This window comes from Asterias amurensis, chromosome 9 (genome assembly GCF_032118995.1).
Source record: "Asterias amurensis chromosome 9, ASM3211899v1".
Classification (NCBI taxonomy): domain Eukaryota; kingdom Metazoa; phylum Echinodermata; class Asteroidea; order Forcipulatida; family Asteriidae; genus Asterias; species Asterias amurensis.
In genome coordinates, this window is record NC_092656.1 from 12,135,244 (window position 1) to 12,143,529 (window position 8,286).

An 8,286-nucleotide genomic window follows, 5' to 3' on the forward strand; every position below is an offset into this window, starting at 1 on the left:
CACCACCTGAGAATGAGGCTGCAGATGCTGTGAAATAGTCAGCGTTGCTTAAAGGCAGTGGACACTATTGGTAATGACTCAAAATAAATAATAGCATAAAACCTTACTTGGTAACGAGTAATGGGGAGAGATTGATAGTATAAAACATTGAAAGAACTCTGAAGTAATGTAGTTTTCGAGAAGGAAGCAATTTTCCACGAATTTGATTTCGAGACCTCAGATTTAGAATTTGAGGTCTCGAAATCTAACATCTGAAAGCGCACAACTTTGTGTGACAAGGGTGTTTTTTTCTTTCATTGTTATCTCGCAACTTCAACGACCGATTGAGCTCAAGTTTTCACAGGTTTGTTATTTGATGCATATGTTGAGATACACCACCGTTGAAGACTAGTCTTTGACAATTACCAATAGTGTCCAGCGTCTTTAAAGGAACATAACACAATTGGTATAAGAAGAAAAAAAATATATATATATATATATGTATGATTCTCTTATCACGTCGTAAATGAACCGCACTGCATAAGGGATACTAGCTAGACATGGTATTTACTCTCGGATTGTTTCTTACTGTCTGCGAAAAAATAGTGTGAAAATATTGTTTTCGTGTTCTTATTAGTGATTTCTTTGGTGTGATGATTGACTGTAGACATTGACAATCAGATAAGGAGCATTACACTTAAGGAGTGGATAATTAGTCAAGTGTATCGTAGACTGGGCCCCTGTCTTTATCCGCAAGGATAAAGACAGGTCACTGTCGCTAGATCCAGTGATTCCATTGAATACAATCATATTATTGATAAACGTGCAGTTTAGCTTCCCCGGGTCGACCCCGGTGTGTGGCGGTCTTTTTTTCCAGGACGAACGTGTGCAGATAAATACCCACGTTCGTCTTGGAAAAAAACCCACCACACACCATGGTCGACCCAGGGAAGCTAAACGAACGCACCCTCTATGTGAAATGAGGGTAGGTCAAAGGTGAATATACACGCCGGTCTCGAGGCAGGTCTCTGGCGTTCGGGCTAAGTGTATCAAATGTCTTTTTGAGTAATGGAGTGTGCTCACGCACAACATAAAGGAGGAAATTAAATCTTGAAAAAAACTTGCCTTTTTATTTGGTATTACGCGGCTAAAATTTTAATCATTAAGTATGGTGGGCTACAACTAATAGAACTTCTATGCACATCGTTAAAATACTTTAAATAAATAAGCACTGGTAAAACTAAGTCATGACAATCGTTAGTTCACTGTTTACTCCAAAGTACAATGCCGGCCCTGTGAGAGTTAAAGCCACTGGTATCCTAGATTTGACCATTCCATCCCGAAGCGGGGGTTAAGTCCAAGAGATGTGTAAGTTTGTAAGCCCCCAAATCGGCACTCGTTGACTGATTCTAAACATTGGCAGATAAAGGGCGCCAACTTAAGTTATTATGTGAATGGTTTATCTTACAGTGTCTGTTAGTTGTTATGTAGCGTAAGACGAGTCATGATAAAGTTTGGAATACGTATCGTGCATAAACAAGACAGGGATTAATATTTGTTTTTGAATATAATATTACAATCATGACAAAAAGTACAATGATATAAGTAACTGCATATAGCTATGGCTAATCGTTCCCCCCAAACAAAGAAAAAAACAAAACCATAACCGGCAGGGTCGTGGCCGTGTGATAAAGGCCAAATGCCGCAGGTGAGGGCCTTTATCGCACGGCCACGACCCTGCAAGGTTATAAACGGCCGTTTAAGAAAGAGTCACTATTCTGTTATTCCCATTCAAAAGTACCTTTTTGGTTTAAAGGCGTAATATAAAGAAAGAAACTCTGAAAAACTTATCCGTTTTCCGACGTCCTTAAATTCTGTACTTGGGTTGCATTTTTATGTTTGAGACAGTTTTCGGATAAAACAAATGCATCGTGCGCGTAGTTAATCTTGGTGCAAGACGTTTCTTGTTTTCCTTTCACACACATCGCAGCCAACAGCGCCCGCATCGCCCGTAACGAGAAACGTCTTGCACCAAGACTAGTGCGTAGTATCCAAAAACAACCGATTATAAACAGAGCTCCAGCTGGTCTTTATCAACCGTTCAACCGTCACCCTACGTGACGCGCTCTCCACAAATAGGAAAAGCGAAACTCTCGAGTTATTTATGGATAATATTTTAAGGTAATGTCAAAACACCTTTATAAACTTTGGGCGGTCCTTAATCATAGTTCTCACTAGACATTCGCGTGATCAGACCGACACAGTCAATACTGAGCAAGTTTGCGCAGACTCAGAGCCGCTATTGCTGCTGCCACCAGCATTCCAAAAGTTTTCCGTGGTTTATTTCACATTCAGAGTGAACATCATTCCGTTTTTTATACAGTGTAGAGAACAAGCTGGACGGCCGATTAACGAGCAGGATTAGATCTCTTTGTACAGAACCTGTGGTACTGCCGCTCTGCACCGTTGCCTTCGTGTAAAGTTGAATCGTTGGAGACAAGAATTGTGAATATACACGTTTTCATTTACCGTTTTTGGTGTTTCACTGAAACATCATGGCATATTTTTACATTTTTTGTGACTTTCCGGTCACTAGCGGTGGTTCAAAATTTGGTTTAGCACACGAGGGTGGTTGGTATTCAATTGTGTTTTTCGATTTGATGGGCACAAGTGTACACAATTTTTATCAGTATTTTCTGTATTATATCCAAACGACATACGACACCATAGTTGAGTCAAGAACCAAGTGCGCACGCGCAAACTCACATACGCCAGGTCGCCCATTGTCTGTGTAAGGTATGTGGGTGATTACGAGGTGTCGTTAAACGACTGCGGTACCACGGGTTCGACTTTTGAAGTCCCTTCGTTCGAGCTCCTTATCTTCCTTCCTCCATGGTATAACACTGTAGTCCGTATGCTCATGCTCCAGTGCTCCCGTCCTGAAAGTTGTGGACCGCCAGTGACATAGAATTGAGAAAAAACGTGGGCAAGATTTGGGGATCCGTACGTGGTGAGTACCGCCTCAGTACGGATTTGGGATCACGCAGACACGACGTAGCACGTTTTGTGCATGAGGAACTTTCTCTGCGTCACCCGTACGGATTCACCCCAGTACGGGTGATGTACGGGTGACGCACGTGCCCTCTACAGCCAACGAGAGCACAACGCACTGACTCCGTGAGTCCTCTTAATGTTTCCAACGGTCACTTGGTCCACGGACGACGCACTTGGCACGTGCGTGCTACGCACGTCATAAGTGCGTAGTCCGTGCTTACTCGGCACGATTCAACTTTACACGAAGGCAACGGTGCAGAGCGGCGGTACCACGGGTTCTGTACAAAGAGATCTAATCCTGCTCGTTAATCGGCCGTCCAGCTGGAGGTCTCCTATCTTTTTTCCACTGGTCAGACAGGGCATTGTCAGGGTACTCTTTTGTTACTCTGCGGTTTTGCGGGTCGTTCGAGCTCCTTCTCTTCCTTCCTGTATGGTTATATACTCTCTCCCGTCCTGTGTGCCTACCATGGTCTTGCGAAAGCACGCTATTGTGTATGGGTGTGGAAAGAAGGGTGACACGTGCTTCTGAATGTATCCATATCTGCAGACAAGAACGATGTCACAATGGGTGCGTTCGTTAAGCTTCCCTGGGTCGACCCCGGTCTGCCCCGGTGCGTTCGAATAGCTTTGACGTCATTCCAGGGGCTCACCTAGTCTTGGTCCCAAGACCATTGGTGTTGCGTGGTCACACACAACCAACGTTCCGATTATGCACGGCAAAAACTGTCCACGCTTGTAATGAACGAACGCTAGCGGGCGCTCTGTTTCTCTGATTTAGATCTCACCATGGTCTTGAATATTTGCAACGACGGGTCTTAACTTTTTTATTGTTTTTCGGCAAATCTCCCCCGACTTTCCGGTGGAGCCAATCAGAGGCTGCGTTGCGGTTGGCTCATGAATAATTCATCAGTGTTGTGCATGTAGTGTACAATGCATGTAGTAATTCCGTTGCATGACTTTTGCTTTACTCTGTGTGTGGGTATATATGTTTTTAGTAGAGTGTCATGGCCGAGTGGTTAAGAGCATCAAATTCAAGTTCTGGTGCTAATTCACCGGAGTGTGGGTTCGAATCCCGGTCGTGACACTTGTGTCCTTGAGCAAGATACTTTACTATAATTGCTTCTCTTCACCTAGGGGTATAAATGGGTACCTGCGAGGGTAGAGGTTGATATTGTGAATGAAAAGCTTTCGGAGCGCCACGGCAGCTCGGGGCTGTATACTCCCTAATGGGAGCTGAGAAAGATTAAAGGGATGTTTATTGGCCCAATGACCAGGGGACTAATGTAAATCGCATTGATACAGTTTCTTGTGAAATGCGCTATATAAGAACTTGTTATTATTATTATTATTATTATTATTATTATTTATCGGAGTATAATAATGTCCAGATCAGTAGGATTTGAAACTTTGACACAGGGTGGAAATACGATAAAGAAAGATTTGTGGTACCAGCACAAACATTTCTGTGTATAATGTCCAGATCCAGACACCTGCATTGCCATGATATGCAGCTTGAAATGCGATCGTGGCGTTATGCTCCCGACGTGCCAGGGCCCACACTGATGAAGCCTGTATTGGCTAAACAATTTGCTTATAGTTAGCACAAAATAGTATTGCTTAGCAGAAACTGGTTGCCAGCCAATTTTTAATTAAATTTGAAATTTTGTAGTGCCCAAGTAAATTTTTGGATAGTAAAGAAATTTTGTACAGTATTTTCTGCCAAACAGATATTAACTGGTGGGCCCTGTAGTGTTATTCACAGTGAAAGTTTTTTAATCTTGGGGGAAGGAAATCTTGAGGGATTCAAAAGCGTCTTTGTGAGAGCGTATTTTGAAACGTAACCGTAGCTGCATATCTTGGAACGTAAGCGTAGCTTGACTCGGGATTGAAAGCGTACTTTTTGATATTGTAGCGTAACCTATTAGTATCTTGGAGTGTATAAGCGTAGATGAGTAGCTGCGTAGCTTGGAACGTAACAGTATCTTTTGGTGGAGCGTAAGCATATCTTGGAACATAATTCGTAGCTGCATATCTTGGAACGTAAGCGTAGCTTGACTCGGGATTGAAAGCGTACTTTTTGATATTGTAGCGTAACCTATTAGTATCTTGGAGTGTATAAGCGTAGATGAGTAGCTGCGTAGCTTGGAACGTAACAGTATCTTTTGGTGGAGCGTAAGCATATCTTGGAACATAATTCGTAGCTGCGTATCTTGGAACGTAAGCGTAACTTGACATGGGATTGAAAACGTACCTTTTGATATTATGGCGTAACTTGAAGGAACGTAAGCAGATCTGTAAGCGCAGCTGAGTAGCTGTGTAGCTTGGAACGTTGACATCTTTTGGAACGTAAGCATATCTTGGACTGAAGCGTAGCATCTTGGAACATAAACGCAGCTGCGTATCTTTGAACGTAGGCATAGCTTGACTCGGGCTTGGAAGCGTACTTTTTGATATTATAGTGTAACTTGAAGGAACGTAGACCTAAGCGTATCTTGGAACGTAAACGTAGCTGCGTATCTTGGAATGTAAGCGTAGCTTGACTCGGGCTTGAAAACATACCTTTTGATATTATGGTGTAACTTGAAGGAACGTAGACCTAAGCGTATCTTGGAACGTAAACGTAGCCGAGTAGCTGCGTAGCTTGGAACGTAACCATATAACATTTTTTTGGATTGTAGTCGTAACAATATCTTTTGGAATAACTCATGAGAAATTTCGAGTTTTGATTGCTTGTCCAGCGGCGACTACTGCTATTCAACTCCCAGTTATTTGAGGCGAATAGTCGGGTCATTAAATTCCACTAGTTGCCCAGTTTAATCATTACCTCAAAAATAACTCTTCATTCACAGAATTAAAAAAATAATACTTTGTTTGACAAAATTATGCTTTGGGGGAATTTTGTTTTAGCATTATTTTTATTTAAACCTTTTATAAAAAATTCTCATAATTTTTTTAAGCTACTCACACAATAACACTGTCAATATAACAATATGCGATATTCCTACGTTTTGACATCATCAAAATTACCTGAAAACTCATAACAAAAAGAAATTAGGGGCCATGAATTAAAATGGAGCATATTGGAACGTTGCGATAATAAGAAACAACGGATTCGACACCCGCAAGCTGGGAGTTCATAGCGCCTGGGATTTAACACCTCCAACCCCCACGAGACACGGCATGGGCGGTACGTGATATTCCACAAGGCTTATTTCACGTTCCGATTGCTCCACGCCGTGGGGCCATACAGCGTCCGATACACGGACTCTCTGAATGCTATTTTACGTTCGATTTTTGACCATTATTTACGATTTCAAATCGTCACGTATCCATAATCTGAATAGGTACCTATACTTAAAATTTCACTGTTTTCCTTTTAATAGGCCTATAATGACCACGGAATCACTCTTTGAGCAAAGATTATTAAAAATAGACCGCCGATCATATTGACCTTTGACTCGATCTAGTTTGAATAGTCATCTTCAATTCGTCACGTGATATGAATATTGCATACATTAAAAGTAATTTACATAGTCTGGCCACGCCTTCAATTTGCAAATATCCAAGACCATGGTGAGCACAGGACATGGTGAGATCCGTAAATCAGAGAAACAGCGCCCGCTAGCGTTCGTTCATTACAAGCGTGGACAGTTTTTGCCGTGCATAATCGGAACGTTGGTTGTGTGTGACCGCGCAACACCAATGGTCTTGGAACCAAGACTAGGGCTCACCCGGGTCAGCCACCAGTGCCCTGCTTGTGGAGTGGGTCACTTGGGGGTGACCCGAGGTGCATGTCGTTACCACGTGAGGGCGAGTGTGATCGTTCGATTAGCTATCGTCAGGGCTCACCCCCGAGTGAGCACGACGGGGTCGACCCAGGGAAGCTATATGAACGCACTTATAGAAAACAAATTTCACTCATGTTTTACGTCGATTGTCGGCATAAGTTTTCGTTTAATGTTTTTTGTCTTGATCGCGTTCACGAGGATCAGCGTCAAACGGTGGTTGGTAATTTGGTAGTGGTTCAGGTAGGCGTGTTCGGACAGATCTCCCGGAGAGAAGAGTCACTTGGGGATGTTCCGGTAGTAGAGATTGAGGGGCGGGGGGGGGGGGGGGGTGGCATATTAGTTATGAAGGAACAGCTTCAAAACGTATCATCGACATCACTCATGAGGGTATTTTACCATAACTGGTTAATATGTTTGTATATGAAACGAAATTTATTGTTTGTAGCTTGCTATACCGTCATTGTCTTCAAACTGTGTAAGTTTAATGTAAATCTCGCGGTTTAATTTATTTCAGTAGCAATGTACCTCTATTATTTTATAATAAAGTATTCTAGACCATATATTTATTGTGTCGCTCTCCAGTTTGTTGATGTCTGTTGAAAATCACTAAAAATCAAAACATAATACAAGTACCCAAATCATTTAAGAGTATAACAGCAAGGAGAACAATCCACGAAACGTGACTATTGGTCGAAGCCGTTTAATGGAACAGCATAGCGAAAAGCTTAATGTTGCACTCAACGGATAAGAAAACTCTTAATTTTTTGTATGACCTGACAGTGCAATGCAACGGGATCATTTGTTAAAAGCTTTTACCGAGTGCCGTCTACAGAAAATCAAAGAAATTGCATTTCTGCTACACATCAACTGCACCGTCTGGAACACGAACGGATAGCAGGATGGAGAGTTGGATGTGTGAGGGCTGTGTATTGACCTCGATGCCTATGTTTAGCAGATTTGCTTATACGTTAGGTATTGTGTATGTTTTTTGTTTTTGTCTTTGATCTTATGATGACTGTGCCTTTTACCAGCAAATAAAGTATATTGCCCCGATAATGCAACCACGGGATTCACTCTTCACACAATAGGCATTCTAGCTCAAACAAAACATTTCCTGAACAGGGCTTGACAAAAAGAAGTCTTGCCTGTCATTTCAGTTTTGTCTATTGAGGGGTAGAGACTTGAACTAACCATGAAGATATTCCTTGTATAGAGTGGCCATGTTCAGATGCTTTACAAAACTCCAGCATCCGGCACTAATAAGTGCACTCGCTCAAGAAAGCACACTTGATTTAGGTAAGACATACACGTACGTCATCATATTCAAGTCCTTTAGATATTAACAATGAATAAATAAAGATCTGATTAAAGATTGCAATTTCAAAGTAATATTCGAAACAAATAAATTGTTAGGCATAGTTCAGTACTTAACCTCTCTGGAGAGAATTTCACCTTCCACGTTCAT